The 7,123-nt window shown below is 40.4% G+C and overlaps 1 non-coding gene across 1 annotated transcript; it reads left to right on the top strand.

The window, feature by feature from the left end:
* Positions 1 to 6,463: 6,463 nt before the first annotated feature.
* On the top strand, positions 6,464 to 6,607 carry LOC129681401 (small nucleolar RNA SNORA48). Its single transcript, XR_008720841.1, has one exon. It is a non-coding gene; the product is annotated as a small nucleolar RNA SNORA48 (small nucleolar RNA).
* The last annotated feature ends 516 nt before the right edge of the window (positions 6,608 to 7,123 follow it).

Below are 7,123 nucleotides of genomic sequence, written 5' to 3'. Positions count from 1 at the left end.
CAAGAAAATTGTCCATTTCATTTAGATTTTCAAATTTTGTAGCATATAGACTTTGGAAGTAAGACCTAATTATTGTTTGGATTTCTTCAGTGTCTGTGGTTATTATGTCCCCCTTTTCATTTCTGATTTTGTTGATTTGGATAGTTTCTCTCTGCCTTTTAGTTAGTTTGACTAAGGGTTTGTCTATCTTGTTGATTTTCTCAAAGAACCAGCTCTTGGTTTCATTGATTCTTTGAATTGTTTTATTTGTTTCTAATTTATTGATTTCAGCCCCGAGTTTGATTATTTCCAGCCGTCTACTCCTCTTTGGTATGTCTGCTTCTTTTTTTTCCTAGGGCTTTTAAGTGAGCCAATAAGTTGCTTGCATGAGATGTTTCAAATTTCTTTTTGAAGGCATTTAATGCTATGAACTTTCCTCTTTACACTGCTTTCATTGTGTCTCATAAGTTTGAGTATCTTGTACCTTCATTTTCATTGAATTCTAGGAAGTCTTTAATTTCTTTCTTTATTTCTTCTCTGACCCAGCTGTCATTTAGAAGCAAGTTGTTCAGTTTCCATGTGTGTGTAGGCCTTTTGCTATTTTTGTCATTGAGATCCAGTTTTAGTCCATGGTGATCAAGATAGGATTCAAGGGATTATTTCAATCTTCTTGTATCTGTTGAAGCTTTCTTTTTGTCTAATTATATGGTCTATTTTGGAGAAGGTTCCATGAGGTGCTGAGAAGAAGGTAAATTCTTTTGAGTTTGGGTGAAAGGTTCTGTAGATGTCCCTAAGGTCCATTTGATTCATGACCTCTGTCAGAGTTATTGTTTCTTTGTTTAATTTCTGTTTTGTTGACCTGTCCTTTGTTGAGAGTGGGGTGTTGATATCTCCCACTATTAATGTGTGGGGGTCTATTTGTGGTTTAAATTTTGTTAAAGTTTCTTTTATAAATGTGGGTGCCCTTGTATTTGGGGCATAGATGTTCAGGATTGTGATATCTTCCTGGTGGATTTTTCCCTTGATGAGTATGAAGTGTCTTTCTCTATCTCTTTTGATTGATTTTGGTTGAAAATCTACTTTATTAGATATTAGAATGGCTACTCCTGCTTGCTTCTTGGGTCCATTTGCTTGAAAAACTATCTTCCAGCCCTTTACTCTCAGATAATGTCTATCTTTGTGATTTAGGTGTGTTTCTTGTATGCAACAGATTGTTGTGTCTTGTTTACGCATCCATTCTCTTAGTCTGTGTCTTTTTATTGGAGAATTGAGTCCATTGATTTTGAGGGAGATTAATGACCAGTGGCTGTTAGATCCTTTGATATTGATGTTGGCCATGGTACTGTGTTTGGCTACTTTTTATTTTGCTGTAGTGTTGTTATTTATTTCCTGTGATTTCTTGAAAGTAGTTAGTTTTCTTGAGTTGTATCTTTCCTTCTAGTATCTTCTGTAACACTGGATTTGTGTGTAGGTATTGTTGAAATTTCTTTTTGTCGTTGAATATCTTGTTTTCTCTGTCTATGAGGGCTGAGAGTTTTGCTGGGTATAGTAGCCTAGGCTGACATCTGTATTCTCTTAGGTTCTGCATGATATCTGTTCAGGCTCTTCTGGCTTTCATAGTTTCTGTTGAGAAGTCAGGTGTGATTCTGATGGGTTTGCCATTATATGTTACTTGGCAGCTTTTAGTATTTTTTCTTTGTTCTGTATTCTTACTGTTTTGATTATTATGTGATGGGAAAATTTTCTTTTCTGGTCTAATTTATTAGGTGTTCTGCAGGCCTTTTGTATTCTTATAGGCCTCCCCTTTAAGTTGGGGAAATTTTCTACAATGATTTTGTTGAAAATATTTTCTGGGCCTTGGAGGAGGGAATCTCTTTTTCCCTCTATTCCTATTATTCTTAGGTTTTGTCTTTTTATGTTGTCTTGGATTTCTTGGATGGTTTATGTCAGGAATTTTTTAGATTTATTATTTTCTTTGACGGATACATCGATTTCTTCCATTGTATTTTCCACACCTGTGATTCTTTCTCCCATTTCTTGTAGTTTGTTGGTTATGCTTACCTCTGTAGTTCCTGTTTTCTTTCCTAGGTTCTCCCTCTCCATGATTTCCTCCATTTGTGTTTTCTTTAATTCTTCCAATTCTATCTTCAGATCTTGAACCGTTTTGTTGATTTCCTTCACCTGTCTGATTGCATTTTCCTGTTTTTCCTTCAATTCCTTCAGCTGTTTGTTTGAATGTTTCTGTTTCTTTTATTTCTTTCAGTGACACAAACTGGCTGCCTCTTCCTGTATTTCTTTACAGATGACCATAATCTGTTTTATTATATCTTCACCTAATTCTTTATGCATTTTATTTACTTCCTCCATTAACCTCTTCATAAGCATAGATGTAAGATCATCTTCTTGAATTTCACTTATGTTAGGGTGTCCAGGGCTACTTGCCCCTGGATAAGTGGGTTCTGGGGATGCCATATTGCTTTGACTTTTGTTGGTTGTGCTTTTTCGCTGGTCTCTACCCATCTCTCTGTCTCAGGTGTTATCTGTTAATTTTTGGTGCCTGCTGAGTCCTGGTGCTGGGAGAATCTACTTGGCGGGGTTCTGAAGTTCTCCTCTGCTTTTTGGGTATGGTCAACTGAATAGTGGTGCTTCTCAGGAATTGTTCCAGTTCACTTCAGGTGTATGGACCTGTATGGTAACTATGATGTTCAGGAAGGCTCTCCTCTCATCAGGAGAGGTCCTGGTGATGGCTGCCCTGCTGCTGGGTTTCTTCCTCTGAATTTAGTGAGCAGCAGCTGTTGCTCTTAAGGTGTAATTTTTGGGCGCAGCCCTCTTGAAGAACCAGGGATTCCCACAGTTTTGTCACTCTAGCTAGGGATAACTGGTTGATCCTTGGCGCAGTATCTGAGGGCTGCTGCAATGGCTCTCTGGCTTTTGTAGGTCTGAGGATGCAGCTGTGTGCCCAAGTGCCCTGTAGGTACTCAATAATGGCCGGTGAGCACAGCGCTCCTGCCTGCAGTAGAAGGCTAGAGCCTAGAGTCTGCGTGAATCCAGAAAGTTTTTTAGTGCTGTGTGTCCTGAGCATTGGACCTGATCATCCCCCCTGCTGTGGAGTTTTCTCCTGACAGGGACACCCAGTCTTTGCTTTGGGGACCGCGGTTCTGTCTGGGATGGCAAGTAGAACCTGCAGGCACAGACTTATGTGGCTCTGCCTTTCTGCCTTTCTGTGGATTGGGTGCCTGGGTATCTGCCAAAACTGGGTCACTTTTCCCGAGACCTTTTCGGGGTGGTGGTATCAGCTGAATGCTCTGAGATCAGACCAGCTGTTCCCCTCCCTGTGGGTTTGCACCCAACAGAGAAACTCAATCTCTGATCCCCTGGGGCCCACAGTTCTATCTGGGACAGCGAATCAGGCACACAGGCAGAGTTCTGTGTTGGTGCTTGGGTCCCCAGCTCTGGCTCTGGGCTAGCTGCTGGGCACCTGCGGAACCCGAGTCTTTTCCAGGGGATATCTGGGTGACCTAAGATCGGTCCCAATTGTTTCCTGTACCATGGGGTTATCTCTCGACTGGAAATATCAGTCTCTGATGTTGTGGTGCCCACAGTTCAGTCTGGGACAATGATCAGAGCAAGCTGGTGTGTGGCTCTGGGCTGGCGACCAAGCGTCTGGCAGAACCGGGTTCTCTTCCAGGTGAGTTAAAGCTGATTGAATCCCCCACCGTGGGGTATCCTCTCACCTGGGAAACAGTCACTTGTGTTTTATGGCCGCGAGTTCTGAAAGCTGGTCACTGTGCTGATCCTGCCATGCTGATGCTCAGAATGAGAGTCCTCCCGGCACCACCATCTTGCCCTGCCTATTGATATCTTTTATAACCCATTAAATGCTGTTTATGTGCACATGTGTGTGAGGTCATCTACAGGAACATGAACAACTTACCAGAACCACATCCCTAAAGTGAACCAATTGTTCTTTTCTAGGATCCATAATTGGCTCTTCAGCTAGAGTTGGGACCTGATATGACCCTTCCTTCAGATTTGTTGGATTATTGACTGGCTTTATTTCATGCAGATATTCGACAAATAAACACAGAGGATGCGGGTTCATGAGTGCAGCATCTCTGCCATGTTCAAAAGACAGCTTTGCCCTAGGCCTTCTTGACATTCAGTTCTTACAATCTTTCTGTTCCCTCCTTCATGAATTTTTCTGCGCTTTTAGGGAAGGAAAATGATATTGATGTCACATTTATGGCTGAGAAGTCCATCAACTCTTGTTCTATGAACTTTAACCAGTTGTGAGTCTTTTTATTAACTCATTTCTATTACACAAAGATACACTAAGACTTTTCAGTTTTCATTTATTGGAAAATTTATTTATTTATTTATTCTTTTATTCTTGAAAATGGTTGCATTCAATACACCTGATCCCTCTCCATCTTGAAGCTCTCTCCAATCTGGGTTGGAGATACTGGTGATACTACAGAGGACTTTACCAAGTGTGGTCATTGAGCATACAAAGGTTTATTGGCCTTTTTATTCTTCAGAGACAATGGTATCTTTTAAACGGTTGTTACGGATTTGGTAGTCCAGAGAACTTACTGGTCTAAATAAGCTAAATAGCTAAATGAACCTCCTATTCTCTTTTCATCTTATCACTCTGACTTAGTTTCTTTTGATGGTTTCTATCTTTTGTTTACCAGTTTTTTTTTTCACTCCTTTAATATCTTTCGCCCCACATTATGCTCCATGGTGCATACAAATACTCCCATGTCATTTCCTGAGTCCCTTTAATTGTTGTTTTTTTTAATCTGCTACTGATTAATTGCATACACACATATGTTTATCACATATATATATATGTATATACATATACATATTTCACACAAACCATTTTGTGGTGTTTACCCAGTTCAAAATGATGCCATCAGTATTCAGGGAGACAGGGGCAGGCAGATCTATGTGATTTTGAGTCCAGCCTGATCTGTAAAGCAAGTCCAGGACAGCCAAGAGAAACTGTGTCAAAAATCCAAATCAAAAACAAAAACAAAACAGAAAACAAACAAAAAACTACAAAATCCAAAACGAAGCCTTCTAAATTGATTGTCTCTAAATTATTTTTCTATTTTTATGTCTTCTTTTTGTTATTTTTGTAGTTACTTTAGGACTGTTGACAAAAACTGGGTAGGAAAATGGAACTAACTCTTCTTCCTTACAAATCCTTCATGCTCGCATCAGTCCTGCTTTCTTTCACTTTTCTGCCTTTAACTCTATTTCTTCAGGTTCAGCTTTCAGAACTGTCACTGCCTCCCACTGCTTTTTCTCTTCACCTCCACCAGCTTTGAGAAAGAGGCATAAAAGGCAAGGTTTCTATATGTCCTGAACTGTCACCGTGGCAAGTCAGGAAGGAAAATGAGGGACTCATCCATTGGGCAGCAGGAGTCACTGCCCTTGGGCACCACCACAGGGCCATATTGTTCATATAACTACCTGCTGTCCTCTTGAACTCTCATACTCCTCCTCACTGCTAGAACACACTTGGATGTTTTGTCCATTGATGACCTCTGAGCATATAGAGTCCAATTTTCCGTTTCTCAGAAACATTATTTTGGAAAAAAAAACTTAATATAAACATAAAATAAGATATTTCATGAGATATAATTTACTCAATATAATTTACTGAGTAAATTATATATACTGAGATATATTTACTCAAATAATTTATTCAAAATATTGGTACTGTGGCTCTAGTCTTATAAGGCAGCCTAAAGAACAATTCCACAGTCGTTTAATCACTCCCTATTACTTAAACAACCCATTGGGGTTAATAACACAAATATTACATTTTAAATTTTTATATTTTACCCCAAATTGTCTGCATACTCCACGATTCTAAACTCCTCTACTTGCCCTCTGCATGGCATAAGCTGATAGCTCCAGTGTCTTGATGTTTATTGGGAGATGGCAACTCATGCTTCCCTTTCTCTTTTTATTATATGACACAATTTTTAAATTCAAATATATTTTTGTCATATTTCCCTTACCCCAAGTCTTTTCTGATTCCCTCCTCCCCTCACCCATACAGCTTTAAGTTTTCTCAAAAACAATAAACAAAAAAAACAACCAAACCAAAACCCAATGCAATAAAAAGATCCCCTAAAACCAAGAAAACAAAATAAAAGAACACCCAAACAGAAAACACACACACACACACACACACAAAGAGAGAGAGAGAGAGAATACTAACTATATAAACTCAAAACCTGTGGAGTTCATTATAGGTTCATCAACTACTCCTGAACATGAGGCCTTATCTGAAGTGGTTGATACACTCAGTTTCACTCCACTGGCCAAGAAAACTGATTTCCTCTCTCCTAGCAGATATAAATGACAGTTTAGTTGTTAACCTTTACCCTAGTAGGTTGATTTTCATTTATTATTCCTTCATTTTTTTTAACTATAAGAAAATAAAATACATTAAAAACACTAAACTGGCCCCCGTTAGAGGGTAAAGAGACACCTTGTTGGTGCTGTTGATCTTGTATCAGTCAGGAGCAGAGCAGTTGGTAGTCCTTTGTTCATCCGAGGTTGATGCCTGGCTTGGTGGCTAAAGTGGACTTATGCCTAGGACTCACAAAAATCCAATCAAATCCAGACAGTACAGTGCAGGAGGAAGAAGACAGCCAGAGACCTGTGGACTGCTATGCCATCACCTCCCTGACCTTTAATGCATGGCACAGGTGGGCCATAGATACCTGGTTGCAGCCATGTCGTGCAGCATGGATGGAGGGTGTCAACCAGGGTTCTACCAGCCATGAGGCCAGCCTGCAGCGGGAGCTAGCCCAGTGTGTGCATATGGCATGTGGTGGTCAGGTGGAGGGAGAACTTGAGCAGCTTCAGCACTATAAAGAGATGAAGCTGCAGACCAGAGGATGGAGAGGAGTAGCCTGTTGTGAGCGGCTAGCCCCACCACCTGGGGCTGTGATGAGGTCCCAGCCTGAGCTGCCATGTAGGACCATGTCTGAGACCTTGGTTGTGCAGTAACAGGGGTCTGTGTCAATGTTTGTGGCTCATATTACGGCTAGAGAACATGGGGATATCCCTGGTTAGGGCAGTCTCCAGGTACCATGTGAATGTCCAGGGGCTGTGCATA

Source organism: Psammomys obesus, unplaced genomic scaffold (assembly GCF_907164565.1).
Source record: "Psammomys obesus unplaced genomic scaffold, mPsaObe1.curated_primary_1811, whole genome shotgun sequence".
Classification (NCBI taxonomy): domain Eukaryota; kingdom Metazoa; phylum Chordata; class Mammalia; order Rodentia; family Muridae; genus Psammomys; species Psammomys obesus.
The sequence above is the reverse complement of the archived record's forward strand: the minus strand, read 5'-3'. Positions and strand labels throughout refer to the sequence as shown.